The sequence below is a fragment of the Gopherus evgoodei genome, chromosome 3 (assembly GCF_007399415.2).
Source record: "Gopherus evgoodei ecotype Sinaloan lineage chromosome 3, rGopEvg1_v1.p, whole genome shotgun sequence".
In the NCBI taxonomy this organism is placed as follows: domain Eukaryota; kingdom Metazoa; phylum Chordata; order Testudines; family Testudinidae; genus Gopherus; species Gopherus evgoodei.
This window is the reverse complement of record NC_044324.1, coordinates 83,448,112-83,461,568: the sequence shown is the minus strand read 5'-3', so window position 1 is coordinate 83,461,568 and position 13,457 is coordinate 83,448,112.

Sequence of the window (13,457 nt, the reverse complement as noted above, 5' to 3'; positions counted from 1 at the left end):
ATTATTTAGACCATTCCTGATAGGTGTTTGTCTAACCTGATCTTAAAAATCTCCTATGATGGAGATGCCACAATCTCCTTAGGCAATTTATTCCAGTGCTTAACTACCCTGACGGTTAGGAAGTTTTTCCTAATGTCCAATCTAAACCACCCTTGCTGCAATTTAAGCCCATTGCTTCTTGTCCTATCCTCTGAGGTTAAGAAAAACAGATTTTCTTCCTCCTCCTTGTAACAATCTTTTACGAGCTTGAAAACTGTTATCATGTCCCCTCTCAGTCTTCTCTTTTCCAGATTAAACAAACAAAATTTTTTCAATCTTCCTAACATAGGTCAGGTTTTCTAGACCTTTAATCATTGTTGCTCTTCTCTGGACTCTCTCCAATTTGTCCACATCCTTCCTTAAATGTGGTGCCCAGAACTGTACACAATACTCCAGTTGAAGCCTAATCAGAGTGGAATAGAGCAGAATTACTTCTCGTGTCTTGCTTACAACACTCCTGCTAATACATCCCAGAACGATGTTTGCTTTTTTTGCAACAGCGTTACACTGTTGACTCATATTTAGCTTGTGGTCCACTATGACCCCCAGATCCCTTTCCACAGTACTCCTTCCTAGGCAGTCATTCCCCATTTTATATATGTGCAACTGATTGTTCCTTCCTAAATGGAGTACTTTGCATTTCTCCTTATTGAATTTCATCCTATTTACTTCAGACCATTTCTCCAGTTTATCCAAATCATTTTGAATTTTAATGCTATCCTCCAAAGCACCTGCCAGCTTGGTATCCAAAGCACCTGCCAGTTTGATACCCCTCCCAGCTTGGTATCGTCTGCAAACGTTATGCTCTTCCAGCATGACTGTGAAGCACGGATAACTATTCTCTGGGAATGGTTTTTCAACCAGTTTTGCACCCAGGGCTGGCTCCAGGCACCAGCGCAGCAAGCAGGTGCTTGAGGCGGCCAACGGAAAGGGGTGGTACATCCAGCTCTTTGGCAGCACTTCGGTGGCGAGTCCCTCAGTCCCTCTTGGAGGGAAGGACCTGCCACCAAATTGCCGCTGAAGAATAAAGCAACACGGTGAAGCTGGCACCGAAGTACCGCCAATCGTGGCTTTTTTTTTTGTTTCCCAGCGCTTGGGGCGGCAAAAACCCTGGAGCCGGCCTTGTTTGCACCCACCTTATAGTAACTCCATCTAGGTTGCATTTCCCTCATTTGTTTATGAGAAGGTCATGTGAGACAGCATCAAAAGCTTTAGTAAATTCAAGATATACCATGTCTACTGCTTCCCCCCATCCACAAGGCTTGTTACCCTGTCAAAGAAAGCTATCAGGTTGGTTTGACACAATTTGTTTTTGACAAATCCTTGCCATTACTTACCACCTTATTAACTTCTAGATGTTTGCAAATTAAGTGCTTAATTATTGCTCCATTATCTTTCCAGGTACAGAAGTTAAGCTGACTGGTCTTTAATTTCTTGGGTTGTCCTTATTCCCCTTTTTATAGACTGGCACTTTATTTGCCCTTTTCCAGTCTTCTGGAATCTCGCCCGTCTCATGACTTCTCAAAGATAGTTGCTAATGGCTCAGATATATTCTCAGTCAGCTCCTTGAGTATTCTAGGATGCATTTTATCAGGCCGTGGTGACTTGAAGATATCTAATTTGTCCAAGTAATTTTTAACTTGTTCTTTTCCTATTTTAGTCTCTTCTGATCCTACTTCATTTTCACTGGCATTCACTACGTTAGACATCCAATCACCACCAACCTTCTTGGTGAAAACTGAAACAACGAAGTCATTAAGCACTTTTACCATTTCCACATTTTCTGTTGTTATTTTTCCCCCTCATTGAGTAATGGGCATACCCTGTCCTTGATCTTCCTCTTGCTTCTAATGTATTTGTAGAATTTTTTCTTGTTACCCTTTATGTCTCTCTCCTTTTGTTCCTTGGCCTTTCTAATTTTGTCCCTACATACTTGTGTTATTTGTTTATATTCATCCTTTGTGATTTGACCGAGTTTCCACTTCTTGTAGGACTCTTTTTTGATTTTTAGATCATTGAAGATCTCGTGGTTGTCTGAGACCATACAGTGAATTGGGACAAATCCAAAAATATCAAGCAGGAATCTAGACTGTCTGTCCCTGATCGTAACTAGAACATTTTGTAATATGTTTCAAAAGGATTTCCTAGAAATTCACTCCACCTGTGTAGAGCTTGCACATTTAGACTCTCTTCAAATGGAATGTGGAGCAGATGAAAAAGAGAAATCCACCCTTGCACCTCCAAGGTCAGGGTGTAGAGTTGCTGTTCACCCCTCATTCACCACTATCCCCAGTTATCTGCTACTCCAGACAGTACAGCAGTCACATACACTCTGTACAAGTGCACAGGATTCCAGGGACATTTAATGTACAAAAATATGGCTCTACAGCCTCTCTCCTTCTGCTTTTACCTATACAAGGACAGCATGGAGACTCTGCCTGTCAGCCTAATCCCTGTGGAGACCCTATGTGAGCTCTAAGTGGTACACTGGGCCTTTTGCTGACTCTTTGCTCTACGGATGAATTTCACTGTGAGAAAATAGACTAATAATCCTGACTAAAGGGATTTAATTTTCATGTGAATAAAAACTAGCTTCATCTTTCTATGATATGGCTCAAACTGTCTTGTATAAATTTGGGGATTAACATTTATTTGTTGGACCCTTTTCATTATATTAAATGATTGTCTTTTCACACAGCTCAATTAACCTGTCCTTTTATGTAAACCAGTTTTAAAAGAGTTCATTGGGAACTCTCTTATTTTTTTTTCCCTTTCTGGTTACAAAGATTCAGCTTCTTTACATGTAAATAGAACTGTCTCCCAACAGAACAGATTCCAATTTTCATGAGAGTCCAGCATGCAAATGTACGATTTGTAAAATATCCAAGCCAGCAATGAGAATATGAATGGAATAAGTAAATGCAAATGGTTTTTCAGCCACCTGCAGAAGCGTTAAGTAAATACAATATCTCAAAAGTCACAGTGAACCACAGTTAATAGGATTAAGTTTGACAGTTCCATATTCATTTTTGTATAACATACATATCAAATATTTATGCACAAACACAAACTAAAAACAAATAGTGAAAATAATTTTGGTTTTAGGGTGAAAACATCAATATTGCAGCATCTCTCCAACACTTACATTTCTTTTGGCACACTGTATTTAGTCATATTTCATGAAAAAGGCAAGTAGCTGTTAGTTTAAGGGACAGCTGGTGAATGTGGCAATGCAATAAAACCATGGCGACTGTTACTACATAGAATCAGATCCCTAGTAAATTGCAGCTGTGCTCCCATGACCATTCCTTACAGCAGAATATATGGATGACAAGAAACACTTTTAGTCTTTGGTCTCTTTTTATTCCCTATCCCCCTTGAATGACAATAAAGTTCTGCTACTCCAAAAAAGTCTTAAAAGCTCCTTTGGAGCATGAGAATATTATAGGATTTTATGTATTTATTAGATATTTAACTGAGACTTAAATATGTATATACACCTCTACCTCGATATAACGCTGTCCTCGGTAGCCAAAAAATCTTACCGCATTGTAGGTGAAAGTTATATCAAACTTGCTTTGATCCACCAGAGTTTTCAGTCCCAGCCCTTTGGAACACTGCTTTACCGCATTATATCCGAATTTGTGTTATATCGGGTCGCATTATGTCAGGGTAGAGGTGTATTTCTATTGAGCATATTTGTAAATGTGGACAAATATGATTTTAACTACAATTTTTTTATTTCAACATACTAAAATACAGCTACTTTTTACTATCAGTAATTGTGTTGTCAATATTAATAATATTCATTAGTTGTAATAAATGCTTAGCTCTTTAAAGCCACAATCATAAAGTGCTTTTTAAAGGAAAGTAAGTATTATTCCCATTTTAAAGACTTGAAAACTGAGGCAGTCAGATGCCACAACTTTTCCAAGGTCACAGGTCAATGGCAGAACTGGGAATAGAACCTTATATTACTGGACCACACTTTTATTGTAGTACCTACGTTTTCCTACTTTATGGACACTAAATGAATGTGTGACTGGCTGCACAGAGACACTGCAGTCATTTGCACAGAAAATCATTAAACCTTATATTGATTACAAAGATTGAATTATTTGATTAAGAATTATTTGATTAATTAAGATTGAATTATTCTGAATAATTATTGAAGTAGGGTTGTCTATTAATCGCAGTTAACTCACATGATTAACTAAAAAAATTAATAGTGATTAAAAAAATTAATCATGATTAATCACAGTTTTAATTGCACTGTTAAACAATAGACTACTGACTGAAATGTATTAAATATTCTGGATTTTTTCTACATTTTCACATATATTGTATTCTGTGTTGTACTTGAAATCAATGTGAATATTATTTTTATTACCAATATTTACACTGTAAAAATAATAAACAAAAAATAGTATTTTTCAATTCATTTCATACAAGTACTGAGGTGCAATCTCTTTGTCATGAAAGCACAACTTAAAAATGTAGATTTTTTTGTTACATAACTGCACTAACAAAAAAAATGTAAAACTTCAGAGTCTACAAGTCCACTCAGTCCTACTTCTTCTTCAGCCAATTGCTAAGACAAACAAGTTTGTTTACATTTGCAGAAGATAATGCTGCCCTCTTCTTATTTACTAGAAAGTGAGAACAGGCATTTGCATGTGTCATAAACAGATAGTTAAGGGTTAATGTCTCTTTCATCTGTAAAAGGTTAAGAAGCTCAGTAAACCTGGCTGACACCTGACCAGAGGACCAATAGGGGGACAAGATACTTTCAGATCTTGGTGGAGGGAAGTCTTTTGTTTGTGCTCTTTGTTTTGGAGGTTGTTTGCTCTTGGGACTAAGAGGGACCAGATGTACATCCAGGCTCTCCAAATCTTTCTGAATCAGTCTCTCATGTTTCAAATTTGTAAGTAATAGCCAGGCAAGGCGTGTTAGTCTTATTTTTGTTTTCTCAACTTGTAACTGTTCCTTTTTTGCTGAGAGGATTTTACCTCTGTTTGCTGTAACTTTGAACCTAAGGCTAGAGGGGGTTCCTCTGGGCTATATGAATCTGATTACCCTGTAAAGTATTTTCCATCCTGATTTTACAGAGATGATTTTTACTTTTCTTTCTTTAATTAAAAGCTTTCTTTTTAAGAACCTGATTGATTTTTCCTTGTTTTAAGATCCAAGGGGATTGGATCTGGACTCACCAGGGACTGGTGGGGGGAAAGGAGGGGGATGGTTAATTTCTCCTTGTTTTAAGATCCAACGGATTTGGATCTGTGTTCACCAGGGAACTGGTGAAGTCCCTCAAGGCAACCCAGGGAGAAGAAAGTTTTAGGGGGACAGAAAGTGCTCCAGACACTGAGTTTCTGGATGGTGGCAGTGTACCAGATCTAAGCTAGTAATTAAGCTTAGAAGTGTCCATGCAGGTCCCCACATCTGTACCCTAAACTTCAGAGTGGGGAAGAAACCTTGACAGCATGACACTTTTGTAGCCGTCAGTACAAGGTATTTACATGCCAGATATGCTAAACATTCATATGCCCCTTTATGCTTCGGACACCATTCCAGAGGACATGCTTCCATGCTGATGACATTAGTTAAAAAAAAGTGTTAATTAAATTTGTGACTGAACTCCTTGGGGGAGAATTTTATGTCTCCTGCTTTATTTGTCCTGCATTCTGCCATATGTTTCATGTTATAGCAGTCTCGGGTGATGACCCAGCATGTGTTGTTCATTTTAAGAACACTTTCACTGCAGATTTCACAAAATACAAAGAAGGTACCAATGTGAGATTTCTAAACACAGTACAGCACTTGACCCAAGGTTTAAGAATCTGAAGTGCCTTCCAAAATCTGAGAGGGATGAGGTGTGGAGCATGTTTTCAGGTCTTAAAAGAGCAACACTCTGATGCAGAAACTATAGAACCTGACCACCAAAAGAGAAAATCAACTTTCTGCTGGTTGCATCTGACTCAGATAATGAAAATGAACATGCATCGGTCCACACTGCTTTGGATTGTTATCAAGCAAAACTCGTCATCAGCATGGATGCGTGTCCCCTGGAATGATGATTGAAACATGAAGGGACATATGAACCTTTAGCGCATCTGGCACATAAATATCTTGCGACGCTGGCTACAATAGTGCTATGAGAATGCCTGTTCTCACTTTCAGGTGACACTGTAAACAAGAAGAGGGCAGCATTATCTCCTGTAAATGTAAACAAACTTGTTTGTCTGAGCGATTGGTGAACAAGAAGTAGGATTGAGTGGACATGCAGGCTCTAAAATTTGAAATTGTTTTATTTTTTAATGTAGTTTTCTTTATATAATTCTCCATTTGTAAGTTCAACTTTCATGATAAAGAGATTACACTACAGTACGTGCATTAGATAAATTGAAAAATACTATTTATTTTGTTTTTTTACAGTGCAAATACTTGTAATCAAAAGTAAATATAAAGTGAGCTCTGTACACTTCATATTCTGTGTTGTAATTGAAATCAATATATTTGAAAATGTAGAAAACATCCACTTTTTTAAAATAAATGGTATTGCATTATTGTTTATCAGTGCGATTAATCGCGTGATTGTGATTCATTTTTTTAATCACTTGACAGCCCTACAGTGAAGTAATTCTTCAGTTCTACTCTGCGCTGATTAGGCCTCAACTTGAGTATTGTGTCAAGTTCTGGGCACCACATTTTAGGAAAGATATGGAGAAATTGGAGAAAGTCCAGAGCAGAGCAACAAAAATGATTAAAGGTCTAGAAAACATGACCTATGAGGGAAAACTGAAAAAAATTGGGTTTGTTTAGTCTGGAGAAGGTAAGACTAAGGGGGGACATGATAACAGTCTTTAAGTACATAGAAGGTTGTTACAAGGAGGAGGGAGAAAAATGTTCTTAATTGCTGAGTGTCATGGTATAATTCCCCACTCTGAACCTTAGCGTCCAAAAGATGGGGTACCAGCATGAATTCCTCTAAGCTCAATTACCAGCTTAGTACTTGTAGCGCTGCCACCAACCAGGAATTCCAGTGCCTGGTACACTCCGGTCCCCCCCAAAACCTTGCCCGGGGACCCCCAAGACCCAGTCCCTCTGGATCTTAACACAAGGAAAGTAAACACTTTCCCTCACCGTTGCCTCTCCCAGGCTTCCCCTCTCTGGGTTACCCTGGAAGATGACTGTGATTCAAACTCCCTGAATCTTTAAACAGAGAGGAAAATTTACCTCCCCTCCTCCCTCTCTCTCTCCCTCCCAGACTCTCCCTGAGAGAGAAAGTAATCCTAACATAGAGAGAAAATTAACCTTTCTCTTCCCCTTCCCTCCTTTCTCCCCACCAAGTCCCTGGTGAATCCAGACCCAGTCCTCTGGGGTCTCACCAGAATAATAATAAAAAAAAAAATCAGGTTCTTAAACAAGAAAAACTTTTAATTAAAGAAAGAAAAAACAGTAAAAATTATCTTTGTAAATTTAAAATGGAATAGGTACAGGGTCTTTCTTCGATAGACACTGGGAATACCCTCCCAGCCTAAGTATACAAGTACAAATTAAAATCTTTTCAGCAAAATACCAATTTGAACTCCTTTCAGCCAAATACACATTTGAACTCCTTCCAACCAAATATACATTTACAAATAAAGAAAACAACCATTAGCCTAACTCGCTTTATCTACCTAGTACTCACTATTTTGAACTTATAAGAGCCTGTATCGAAGAGATTGGAGAGAAACCTGGTTGCACGTCTGATCCCTCTGAGCCCCCAGAGTGAACAACCAAACACTAACAGCCACCCCTGTTAACTGAGATGGGGTGAATTGGAAGGTGTTCTCTTTCCTCTGAAGCACTGGTTGTTGGCCACAGTCTGAGCCAGAATATTAGACTAAACTAGCTAGGCAAATAGTCTGTTTCAACATGGAGGCTGAGGTACTTTAGCACCCTGGAGAAGGTGCTCAGCACCTTGAAGGATTGGGTTCTTCTTATTCCCTGATTTTATGGATTTATCACATGCTCTTCAATATTCAAAGTGGGTGAAAATTGATCAAAAAAAGTCTCAATTTAAAATAAAAACCTTGAAATATTCTGATAGTAAACAAATTGAGCAACTAAACAAAATACCCAAGTACATTATCACTGGAACCTTCTTGCTTAAAAGGGCTTATAGACAAGTTGTCTTAAAGATGTTGGGAAAGATATTCCTTCCTGGGCTAGCCCCTGTGGGATGCTGTGGCAGTGTATAGAGGGTCATATAAGCCCCTTGGCTGGGCAGGAATAGTCCTGATGATGGGAAAGTTTAGGCTGTTTTCTGTGGAATTAGCCCCAGTGTGGGAAGTGAGTTGGTGGCAGGGCTGGGGCCAGAGCAATCACTAATATGACCATTCAGAACAATTCTAGGCTGTGGAGCTGATCAGAGGAAGGTTCCCATGACACACCAGCCACCAACCTGCCCAGAATTCCAGGGATACAAACATGGATTAAAACCATCTTTGCTCTGCCTTTCCCCTGTCTGTACCTGTACATGCTGTGCCTCAAAGAGCACACCATCTCATCTGCCTACTGCCTTTGAGCCTCAGAGTTGTTGGTTTTTTTTCTTAACATATTTTTTTTTTACTGAAGACATGTCCCTATACCTCTTGCAAATCTAATAATGCACATTTCCAAGATGCACCAGCAGAGTGTATTACCCTTGAACATCTAATTTTCTGCTTTCTAGAATGCCCTTGTTCCTTATTTGTCACAGAGCTTAAATAAAAAATTAGAATGTCAAATAACAATCACAACAGTGAATGTAAAAACACAAAAGCTTGCAAAAATGCTGGTTCAAGCAGAAAATGCTACTATAAAAAGAACCTGGAAGTCTGAAATGCTCCTCGCTCATAATAAATGGTTATACAGCATATGCCATGTGGTGGAAATTGGACTTATTCATTTCAAAACAAACTGAAGAACTTTAAATGTAGACTCTTTTCTAAAATTACATGACAGAACTCCCTTAATCTCTATGGAAGAAGAGAGGAGATAGAAATACACAGATGGGCAATTTAAACTGATATTGCGCTAATTTTAGTTCAGTATTTTGAAAGAGTAATGTAGGTGTCTTAAAAACACATGCTGCCTGAGGGTACAGTTGTAGATTAGCTTCAGAAGTAGAGCCGCACAATTTGGGGGGGGGGCGTAAATAGCTTATTTGCAGAAAAATGCACACATTGAGGTCAAATTTGGTGAACAGTTTCAGGGAAGAAAATTAGCTAGATTCATATAAAACAATAAAAGGGCAAAAGACACCCAAAACCAAACCAAAATCACACAAACTAAAAAAACAACAAAACCCAAAATATTTCATTTCACTTTCAGCTTTTTGTTTGGCGAGCAAAACAAAAAAAAATCCATTTTAGTTTGATTCAAAACTAAAAATTTAAGGAATTTTTCAGTTTGGTACCTGAATAGAAAAAATCATTTATTCACTTGCCTCTACTCAGAAGTACTTTTTCCTTAAGAGTTTTCTTTTCCTAGAGGATGAAGTACACCTAGTTGAAAAAGAATCTGTTGCCCGATCTTTAGATTAAGTATTAATTATACTGATTACTTGATTGTTTGGTTTTTAGCACTTTTTCCGAGTTTGTATCTTTTTAAATTTTCACAGTTGCAGAAAATTATGGGAGAGTCAGACAATAATTATTTAATGACCATAGATGTTGAGATTCAAAAAGTTAAATCTTTATAATTGTTAAAACACAAATTGTCAACATCACATGTAAAAATATATAAATTAAATATCCCTCAATCAAACAATTATAAATTCTCCAGCAGCATTTTTGGTTTTTTTTCCTATCTGTAAATTTTGATTATTAGCAATGGAAATATTTTTTTCAGTTTCTGTGTGCATGGTAGTGCCAGGTGTACAATGGCTCCAGTGGCTCCAATGGCTCCATGCTCAGAAGGGGCCCTGGCCTGCTCCGCTTGCACTGCACCCCGAGACCCCGCTGGCTCCCCCACCCACCACTTGCTCCTCTCGGCCTGCCTGCCAGCTGGCTGAGGGCTTCTCTCTGCTCCCTGGCCCCACCCCCCTGTTCCTCTCAGCTCCCTGTCCGGACCCCAGTGCACCTCCTGCTCCGGGCAGTCTTTGCTCCCCCCAGCCCCATCTCCCTGCAGCTGTGCTGCCTGGAACTTAGGGAGAAGCCTGGCCAGTCTCAGCCAGGTGAAAGGGGAGACAGTGTGGAGGGCTTGCCTGGGCCCCTCCAGGCAAGTGCATCTTGAGGGACCCTGGCTGGGGCAGGTCTGGCTTGGCTGATCGTGTCACTCCTGAGGGACCGGAGTAATTCTCAGCCCTGAATGCTGCCAGCTCAGCCCGGCAGACACAGTCGCCTCCCAGCAGGGCTGGTGAGTGCAGCAGGGATGCAAAGCTTGGGGGAGTGGGTCTGTGGGGAGCCTGGAGGGGTGCTGGCTGTGAAGGGGCAGGGAAGATCTGTGTATGTTGGGGCACTAGAGAGTGGGGGTTATGTGGGAGGTGCTGGACAGTAGTGGTGAGGCTGTGGGCAGGGATGGTGTTATGCAGTGTGCTGTTCATTTGTGGGTGGGTTTGGGGGGGCGCTGGGCATAGTGGGTCCAGGGGGCTCTGACCATAGGGAGTCGAGGGATGTTGGGCGGGGGGGCTGTGTGGCATGGCATAGGCCCTCCCCTGAGGGGAAGGGGCATGCTGGCAGCACAGGGCTGGGCAGGCCACTGTGCATCTGGCAACTGCTGGTTTGTAAATAGTGCCCTCACATTGGACGCAGAAGGGTTCCTTATATAGCCAATTACATACTGCATCTAGTACCCAAGTAACGTGTTTTATTTCTATTACTTCAGCCAAACCTTCAATAAGATAACACTGGTATTCCAAAGGGTCACAACACGTTTAACACAACAACTGTTGTTTCTCATAATCTCATACTTTTTGGTCCCATATTTTGGGCCTATTGCTCATGCTAAGCCCTCAACTTCCATAGTTCACCTAAATCTAATGTGGGCCTATATTCCTACAGGGGAATGTACAATAGATCAACCAATAATAAAGAAAATGTGCTGGTTAACTCACAAAATAAATATTTTATCCATTTTCCATTCAGCTACAGAGCTGGCCAGAAAAATTCAACAAACAAACATTTTGATGAAAAATGGGAAAGAAAATGTTCACCAGTGTTTTTTCATTCTCCAACCAATTCTACTTCCTACACTTGCCGAGCAGTTTCAAGAAGTCTCTCAGATGTGGGAGGGATTAGGAGACAAAGTATAGGGGGCAGAGTTCCCACATCTGCCTAATGTGAAGTTTCTTGCACCTTCCTCTGAAGCATCTGGTGCTAGCAACCGTTGGAGACAAAATAGCAGACTAGATGGACCACTGGCCTGTTCCAGCACAGCAATTCCTATGTGCTTGTGTTCTTCATTTTGGTATGTGAGATATCTAGGAGTCACATTGTTTACTAAAAATATCTCAGAACAATTCAAATAAGCTTGCTGATTCAGTAACAATGAAGCACACTTACAAAACAGGGTAAATGGAATACCCTCAGTTTTTATGTTACAAGGAAAAAATATAGTCACAACTTTTTAATAACTATGAATGCTGGTATGTGGTTGGGTAAAGGTTTCCATTTCCTGGTTAATATTACCTGTCAATGATACAGCTACATTGATAAAATGCCTAATTAATTAATGAAAACATCTGCAATTCAAAAATTTCAAATCTTTTGCTTGCTGCAGTCAGTATGAAAGATTCCAGAATTAGAATGAAAACCTTGTTGTCCTGGTCCTTTGCAGTCAGCAAAACATACAGCCTGGTATCATGCTTAGTGATGGGAAATGACAGACACAAAATGACATCACTCTTTATTTTTAACGAACTGGCTGCCTTTTGGTAAGTTCATCTGCTGCGAACCAATATAATAGTGTTAGTCACATCAGGTTTTAAAGAGACAGCGTCACTGTGTTGAGTCTGATCCCAGCAGCCAGCAGTTCCTCGAGCCAAGAGGGAGATTCTTTAGTTTCAAATTAAGGTTAGTGCCTTCAGTCCAAAGGCAAAATGGATTTTTTATTACTTCTTAAGGGATGGTAATGTACATCATACCCTCAAGGATCTATGAACACTAAGAAAAGGCATTCACATGAACAAGAACATTACAGTTACATTAAATAGGATAAAAATTTATGAGATAGAAATCCTTGTGCTTCAAGGCATAACCAAGCCAGCCACTAACTGCCTAGTGATGCTGAACTAGACAGACCATTGGTCTGATCCAGGCTGGCAATTCCTACATCCCTATTGTCACACATACTGTACTGTGCAGTGGTTCCTAAAATAGAGCCAGATAGGATCTGGCTTTAGGGAAGGTTAGCAGCATAAGAGGGTTCAAAGAGCCTCCTTCCATCCCTCTCCTTGTGTAATGATATGGACAATCTCAGCCTTTGAACTGGGGGAAGGCTATGCAGGGACTGATTCCTCCAGGACCCCAGAGGAAGCTCAGTAATCCCAGATGCACATCCTGTTATATCTGTCTCCTCTGCCACCTTGTTGGTTTGTCTTATCTACCTGTTATGTCTTGTCTTTCAGATTGTAAATTTTTTGGGGAAAAGACTGTCATTTATTATGTGTCATTACAGTGCTTGCACAATAGGAACCAAGCTGGTTGCAATGTTTAGGTCAGTGGTGGTCAGCCCATCACTGCTTCAGGTACTACAATCTATGGGTTTGATGCATACACCTCCCCACATGTACTGGTCAGTAGAATTCGATGGGTGTGCTGAGAGAAAATGCTGCATTTCTTCTGCTCGCAGAGAATCTGGGAGAGGGATCGTGCTTCTACACTGTTCCTAGTCAGGCCTGTGACACAAGCTAGCCCACAGACTGCCATCCTGTAATGATTAATTGTTCTGTAATGCTCCAACATAGGGCACATAATGTACAGCATATCTCCTTCTAAAATAGTCACAGTATCGTTGAAGAGAACGGTGATGCACTGATATAGAAAAAATACACACTTCTAATCACAGAATAACAGTAAGAAGAGAGACCATCAGAAATATACTTATGTGGTACTTTTATCCAAATAAAGAAACTCACAGACAAAAAGCACAGGGAAGATATTTTGAATTAATGTAGATACTGGAATAAATAATAATAAATATAATCACTATGGGGGTTCCACTCTTCAGCAGGGTACATGGTAGATATGTCATATCATGATGCCATAACTTTTGGAGGAGGCCTAAAATGTGTGCGGTTTGAGGGGGGAGGGAAAGTAAATGTAATATTTTACACTTGCTATCAGGATCATTCAGCACATAAAGATTTAACTAGATCATTAACCAGAGTTTGGCAAACTTCAGGGTTGCATAATATGTTTCTGTTTGATTGAGATTGTCATTGACTAGGA